At 32.1% G+C, this 5950-nt stretch overlaps 2 long non-coding RNA genes across 2 annotated transcripts; one reads left to right on the top strand and one right to left on the bottom strand.

The window, feature by feature from the left end:
* The first annotated feature begins 1635 nt into the window (after window positions 1-1635).
* Window positions 1636-3224, top strand: LOC134199916 (uncharacterized). Its single transcript, XR_009974579.1, has 3 exons — window positions 1636-2193; window positions 2436-2587; window positions 2947-3224. It is a non-coding gene; the product is annotated as an uncharacterized LOC134199916 (long non-coding RNA).
* LOC134199917 (uncharacterized) lies at window positions 3222-4222 on the bottom strand. Its single transcript, XR_009974580.1, has 3 exons — window positions 4069-4222; window positions 3737-3984; window positions 3222-3632 (listed from the first exon to the last, which is right to left on the bottom strand). It is a non-coding gene; the product is annotated as an uncharacterized LOC134199917 (long non-coding RNA).
* Window positions 4223-5950: the final 1728 nt, after the last annotated feature.

Here is a 5950-nt window from a genome sequence, read left to right as displayed (position 1 = left end):
AAAAAATCTAACTATTAATGGCAGAACATCTATCTATTGATATTGTGAGCACAGATGGATTGGAACCGTCATTCTGTCTACTTCTGCCAAGAATAAATCATGCGTTTCGGTTTCAAATAATACACAGAAACGGCCTTTATTCCAATGCAATAGATACTTTAACCTTCACATAATTGTCTGTTTTTGTAATTAATCCGTTCGTCATTTTCAATATTTAGATTGTGACAGTTTTGCAACAGTTTCATAATATAACATTATTCAGTATTAATAGATGTAGAAAGTAATTGTTACCTAATATACGAAAGTGAAATGCATCCTATGAAATATTGAAATAATTAGTAGTTTAGGTAGTCTACATTATATTTGAACAAAAAAGAGAATTAAAGTACAGTAAAACTAAAATATTCTGAGAATGCAATAATAAAAAGGTCGCACAGTATGGGCGGTGCTTGAATTTCCATAAATATACAATTAAAGTACGAAGGGAGATCCTTCAGCCTTGGCATAATCAAAGTCGAGACTACGGTCATTTTCATGCTTATGTTACTACGTGTCGTAAATAACCAAATTGCAACGACGTCAAAGTTTGAAAGTCATGTGAAGGACAAAATATGACGATGGTCTACTTCTGCTATGATTTGTTCAAAAACACACGCAGACGGATGAAGTTAATGACGCATGATTCTAATAAGTGGCAATCCAACATATCTGCATGCACATTGTTTATTTTAATCAAATAAATAATAAGCAGTTAATGTGGTACAATCTAAATTACTGGGGTATAATTATCGTTTACATCATAAGAAAATAAATCCCCTACAGATAAATTACTAATAATTAGAGAATACTAGACATTATGTAGCCTAATTATTTATTTGCATTTACAACACGTTAATATTAAAATATCGTGATTCAAAAAATATTATAATAAAATATGAATAAAACTTCCACTGGGACACACTATAGTTGCTGCCTTCGCTGTACGTTCACATAACGGGATTCCAGTAAAATGGAAAGTATATATCCATTAGTTTGCAAATTAATATTTATTCCGTACATATTCATGTGGTAAATTATTCATATTTTTATAAGCTTTGGGAACAACCATTTTACATCTTGGATGAATATTATTTTTAGGAAACATCGTATGTCTGTTTCCTAATAAGGGAAGATTTTCTACCAGCGGGTGATATTGTTCAGTAGACCATTTTGATTAATTTTAGTCGTAATTTATTAATTTGCAAAATTTAATTGAAATGCTGTTAGCGCGATTGAAATTATTGCTTGATTTCTATGTGGTAAATGCAACTTTATATTTTTTAAACCACTCTTATAAATGTTTTATGGAAGTTCCCTTGGTCTAAAGAATAAGTCGCATAATGTTATTTGTATTGAGCGATACGACTATATCAGTGTTTAAATTCCGCAGATAAGTATATGAAATATGTATTTACATAACTCATGTTTACGAAGGACTTCCATGATTAAGAAATTAAAATCAAGTGCAAGCAACCAAAATTTTACATACTTTAGACTAAATAATAATCATCAGATCCGAAAATCAATAAAGCAGAAAAATGCACATTTACAATTCAATGCAATTAATGCACAAAAATTTTATACACACTTACGGCCGTTTTCAATAACCTATCTATCCCTAGTTTCGGTTACTAAAGATAGACAAATCTATATTTTTGTCCTTACTTACGTTCCAATAACCTATCGACGGGCAGCAGTTCCTATCGGATTTATCTATCCATCGTCGGGAGGACGGATAGCCTGCTAAAGATAGAACGCTCATACAAATCGTGCTTACTTCCGTTTCAATATGAGTTTTAAGTAACTCTCCGGTAGGCGGCGCTATCTCTAGTATGGGCATTCGCTTATCTGTCAAAATCGGCCGGTTACATGTTTATCTTTCGAAAGTAAATCGCTATAATTTAATAATTGTTTCTCTTCATATTGGCATATTGTAGCAGTGATGATAGTGATATGGAATTATTTCAAATGATAATGGATTGTGATGCAGATAGTGATAGTGAGGCCGATATCATATGGTTAGGAAAATAAAGATCGTCTGAATTACATGGCGAAGATCAATAATTACGAATTTGACTATAGATTTCTGAGCAAAGGTGTTGTGAATGAATTGATTAATTTAATGAGACCATATTTGAGTGTAACGTCAAAAAGGTAAGATAAATTTTAACCATAAAAGTACTCGTTATTACAACTTATATTTGTTTATAGCAATAGCAAAATTATACCTAATTTTTGTTGTGTTACAAAATCACACTCAACAGGAATTCTATAATACTGCTGGATTCCCATGGTGCCCTAAATGATATTCATATACTAATACTATAACCTGGTAGGCTATTTACCTTCATTCTTATTACACACTGATACCTCTACATTTTATATTTGTGTTACAGATTCAAATATAGGAGAGGAATTTAGAAATAGAAAAAGAGTATTTTGAATGTGTAATTTGTGTGCAATGCATCATTGATGTTTCAAAATGTTGTTGCTTGATGGCCTGGGTCTACTCATGATACAACTATAATTAACCATTCCGATTGAAAAGGTATTTCTTATTTATATTACCTGATTTATATTATTATTATTATATTTTTATTTATTTATATTATATATTTAGGTGTTTATATGAATTTAATATGACACTATTATAATAAATTATCTACATATCAAGAGAACATTGATAACAAGGTGGACTTGGAAATTGCTATTTGCTTGCCGATAGAGGCTATCCCCACAACCCTATCTTTTAACGTGATTAATTAACCCACATACTCAATCGGAACGATTTAAAATGAATCACATATTAAAACAAGAAATACTATAGAGAGGTAATCTTTTTTTTTAGTTAAGAGCTTGTCATACTGTATTGTAAAATAATTTAAGCGAATAATGTATAATTTTCAGATGCATTGGTGTTTGTAAAAGAAGACTCCCTGTATATCATTGAAAAGTAGATTAAAACTAGAAAATATGCAAGCTGTTATTATAGCTGCCATGCTGCATAATATCGTCAGAAGTATGACTTTAGAAGAATTAGAATCAGAAATTTCAGTCGCAGATACATTACAGGAAAATAATATAATTGTTCGTAACAATTTTTCAAAACTTACATCTGAAATACAACTATGTACTTATAAATAATTGCTTCCAAAGATAATTTATAAAATAAACTCCAAAGATAATTTGACTATTTTTTATTTTCCAAAATGATAATTACATGGTAGTTAGTACATGCAAGATATTTAATTTTGAATTTGTACATATACTTAAAAAACTATCTAACATAAAATTATTATTGCCTACTTAATTTATGAAATTTAATATTCCTTTTAAGTAATTTTTAATTTTTTAAATTATCTAAATCTAACTTAACTTTTGCTACAACAATCTCCTTTTCTTTATTTTCCAAGTCAAGTCTCTTTTTTGCTATTAGATATTCTGCTAATGCATTGTCCCTATGCTAGCCTTGCATTTCTTTTCTTCCATCTTGTTTCCGCTTGGCTATAAAAGTGTTAAAAATATTATATGTGACCTACAACAATGTGCATGCTTTATCCAAAATTTCATCTGCAATCCTTACCACCTCCAGCCTGTAACAAAGAGCATAATTATTTCAAATACTACGGCAACCTGAAGAAAAAATCATGTTTATCAATGTGTTATTAGAGACAAACAATCAACTAATTATACTAACCTTACTAAGGTTATTTCTTATGTTGCCGTAGCGTTCTTTAAGTTTTCCCATTTTAGTCGAAGCTGCGATGGAGTTCGTGGGAAACGACGAATCGACGAATTAAAATCATTTACAAGGGTTTGCCAAGCCTGCTCCTTCAATTTATTGTTTGTGGCATTTGTTGCCTTATTATTGAAATGTTTTTTCGCCGCCACAAGTTCTGCTAGAATCATCGTCTCATCTTTTGTCATGGGTGCTGCCTTTCTTGACTGAAAAAAGATATATTTTCTAAACTTGAACTCAAAGTTTTCAAAGTAAAATTATTATTATCAATGTAGTTCATAGATACTTACAGAATTCATTTTATTTCACTGCCGCTCTTTAATTATAAACACACTTAGAATTATAAACGAAAGTTTTAAAGCGTTTTGGAGGTAAGTCATCATCTAATATAGTAGGTAAACAATAGAAAAACAAACAAAAGAAACCGATCACTGCTTATTGGTAAACGGACTGTCAAAACGTTTCGTTTCATAATTTCGACTAGGATAAAAATAGCAATACGTCCAATTTAAAAAAATCTACATATGTTTTTATTACTTTTTGTTATAAACAAATGTGTTTATGATAGTCTACAATATGCTGGTTAAATTATAGTTATAATTTAGAATAAAATAAAATAAGTCTTGATCCTGATGTTGTTTCGTATTTGTAGAAGAACGAAACGTATCAAGAGGCTCGGATAAATCGGAGGGAAGAAGCTATCTACTGTTGGTTAAAGAGAGATAGCACTTATCCGTGATTGTGAAACGCAAACTAAGGCTAGATACGCTCTTGCTGATATTCGGAGATAGCTATCTATCCGAAAACTCAGATACGTTATTGAAAACGGCCGTTAATCTATATGTGCTATCTCCCCTCACAAAACTAAAGCCAAGATATGCTATTGTGGACAGAAATAATGGGCAATTGATAGTTTAAAGTCCCTGGAGTTTTTTCTGATTAGTAGCCGGACATACTACAACTAGACTTACACGCTTTGTGCACAAAAAAGAATTAATCCAATAATAACGTTACAATATCCAATTTTCTCAATAAAAACAATGATCGTCATCAAACACAACCTTCTCGTCCTTAAAATAATAATAAGTTTATTGAAAAGTAATCGTAGGTAGTTTTTTTAAAGTACCATAATCTTCATACCAGTTGAATTGGACACTGTAAAAATAAAATAGAAAGCGTTGGTTTTATTCAGTACACGCATAGTAGTTCACAACCCGGCATCTAATTGAGTTTTTTGCCTAACTTCCATTTCATCCTAAATTTTAATACTGTATACGTACCAATGCCACAATGGGCCAATAACCCTGTTTTGTTTGTATGATTGACAATTTCAAAAAATAGGTTAGCTAATTAGAAACCAATCTAGAATGAAAAATAATCTGTATTAATTAAAAAATAGTTATCATTAAATATGTTTGACTTTTGTTTGACCTCAAATGACCTTATTTTTGACTTTATTCAAACATATAATATGTACTTTAGTCTATATTTTTATTTACTTTATATATGACTGAAAAGTCAGCTTTATTAGAAGATGCTTGAAAACCTCAAAACACTTTGCTAATTTCAACTCAAAGCATGAAGGTTGAACACTTTTAAGACTTATCTTTTTATCTATCAATGTGGTTTAAGCGAACTAAATTGTCCCTTCGTAATAAGTTGACACTCTACAAAACTGGCATACGCCCCGTCATGATCTATGCAAGTGTAGTGTTCGCTCACGCGACCCCCACTAATTTAAAACCCCTTCAAGTCATTCAATCCCGTTTTTGCAGGATAGCTGTTGGAGAACCGTGGTTCTCCATGTGGATCTCCATGATGATCTGGAGCATGATTCAATCAGTAAGTATATACAGCCGGACACGAACAGCCTCTTGTCGTGATCTACGGAAATTACATACCCGATCCTGTGGAGCGAATGGGAAACAGTCAACGTTGCTCTAAATACGTCATTACGGATCCTCCCGATCCATTAACGGTGCTTTTAGGTACCTCAAGCACCGCTCACCGTCCTCGCCGAACCCGTCGCTTGCGACGAAGGGCTCGTCAAGTAAATTAACCCATAGACACAACCCACTGAGTTTTTCGCCGGATCTTCTCAGTGGGTCGCGTTACCGATCCGGGGGTAGATTCTGCGAAGCACTGCTCTTGCTAGGGCCAGTGTTAGAAACA

This window comes from Bombyx mori, chromosome 12, assembly GCF_030269925.1.
Source record: "Bombyx mori chromosome 12, ASM3026992v2".
Classification (NCBI taxonomy): domain Eukaryota; kingdom Metazoa; phylum Arthropoda; class Insecta; order Lepidoptera; family Bombycidae; genus Bombyx; species Bombyx mori.
The sequence above is the reverse complement of the archived record's forward strand: the minus strand, read 5'-3'. Positions and strand labels throughout refer to the sequence as shown.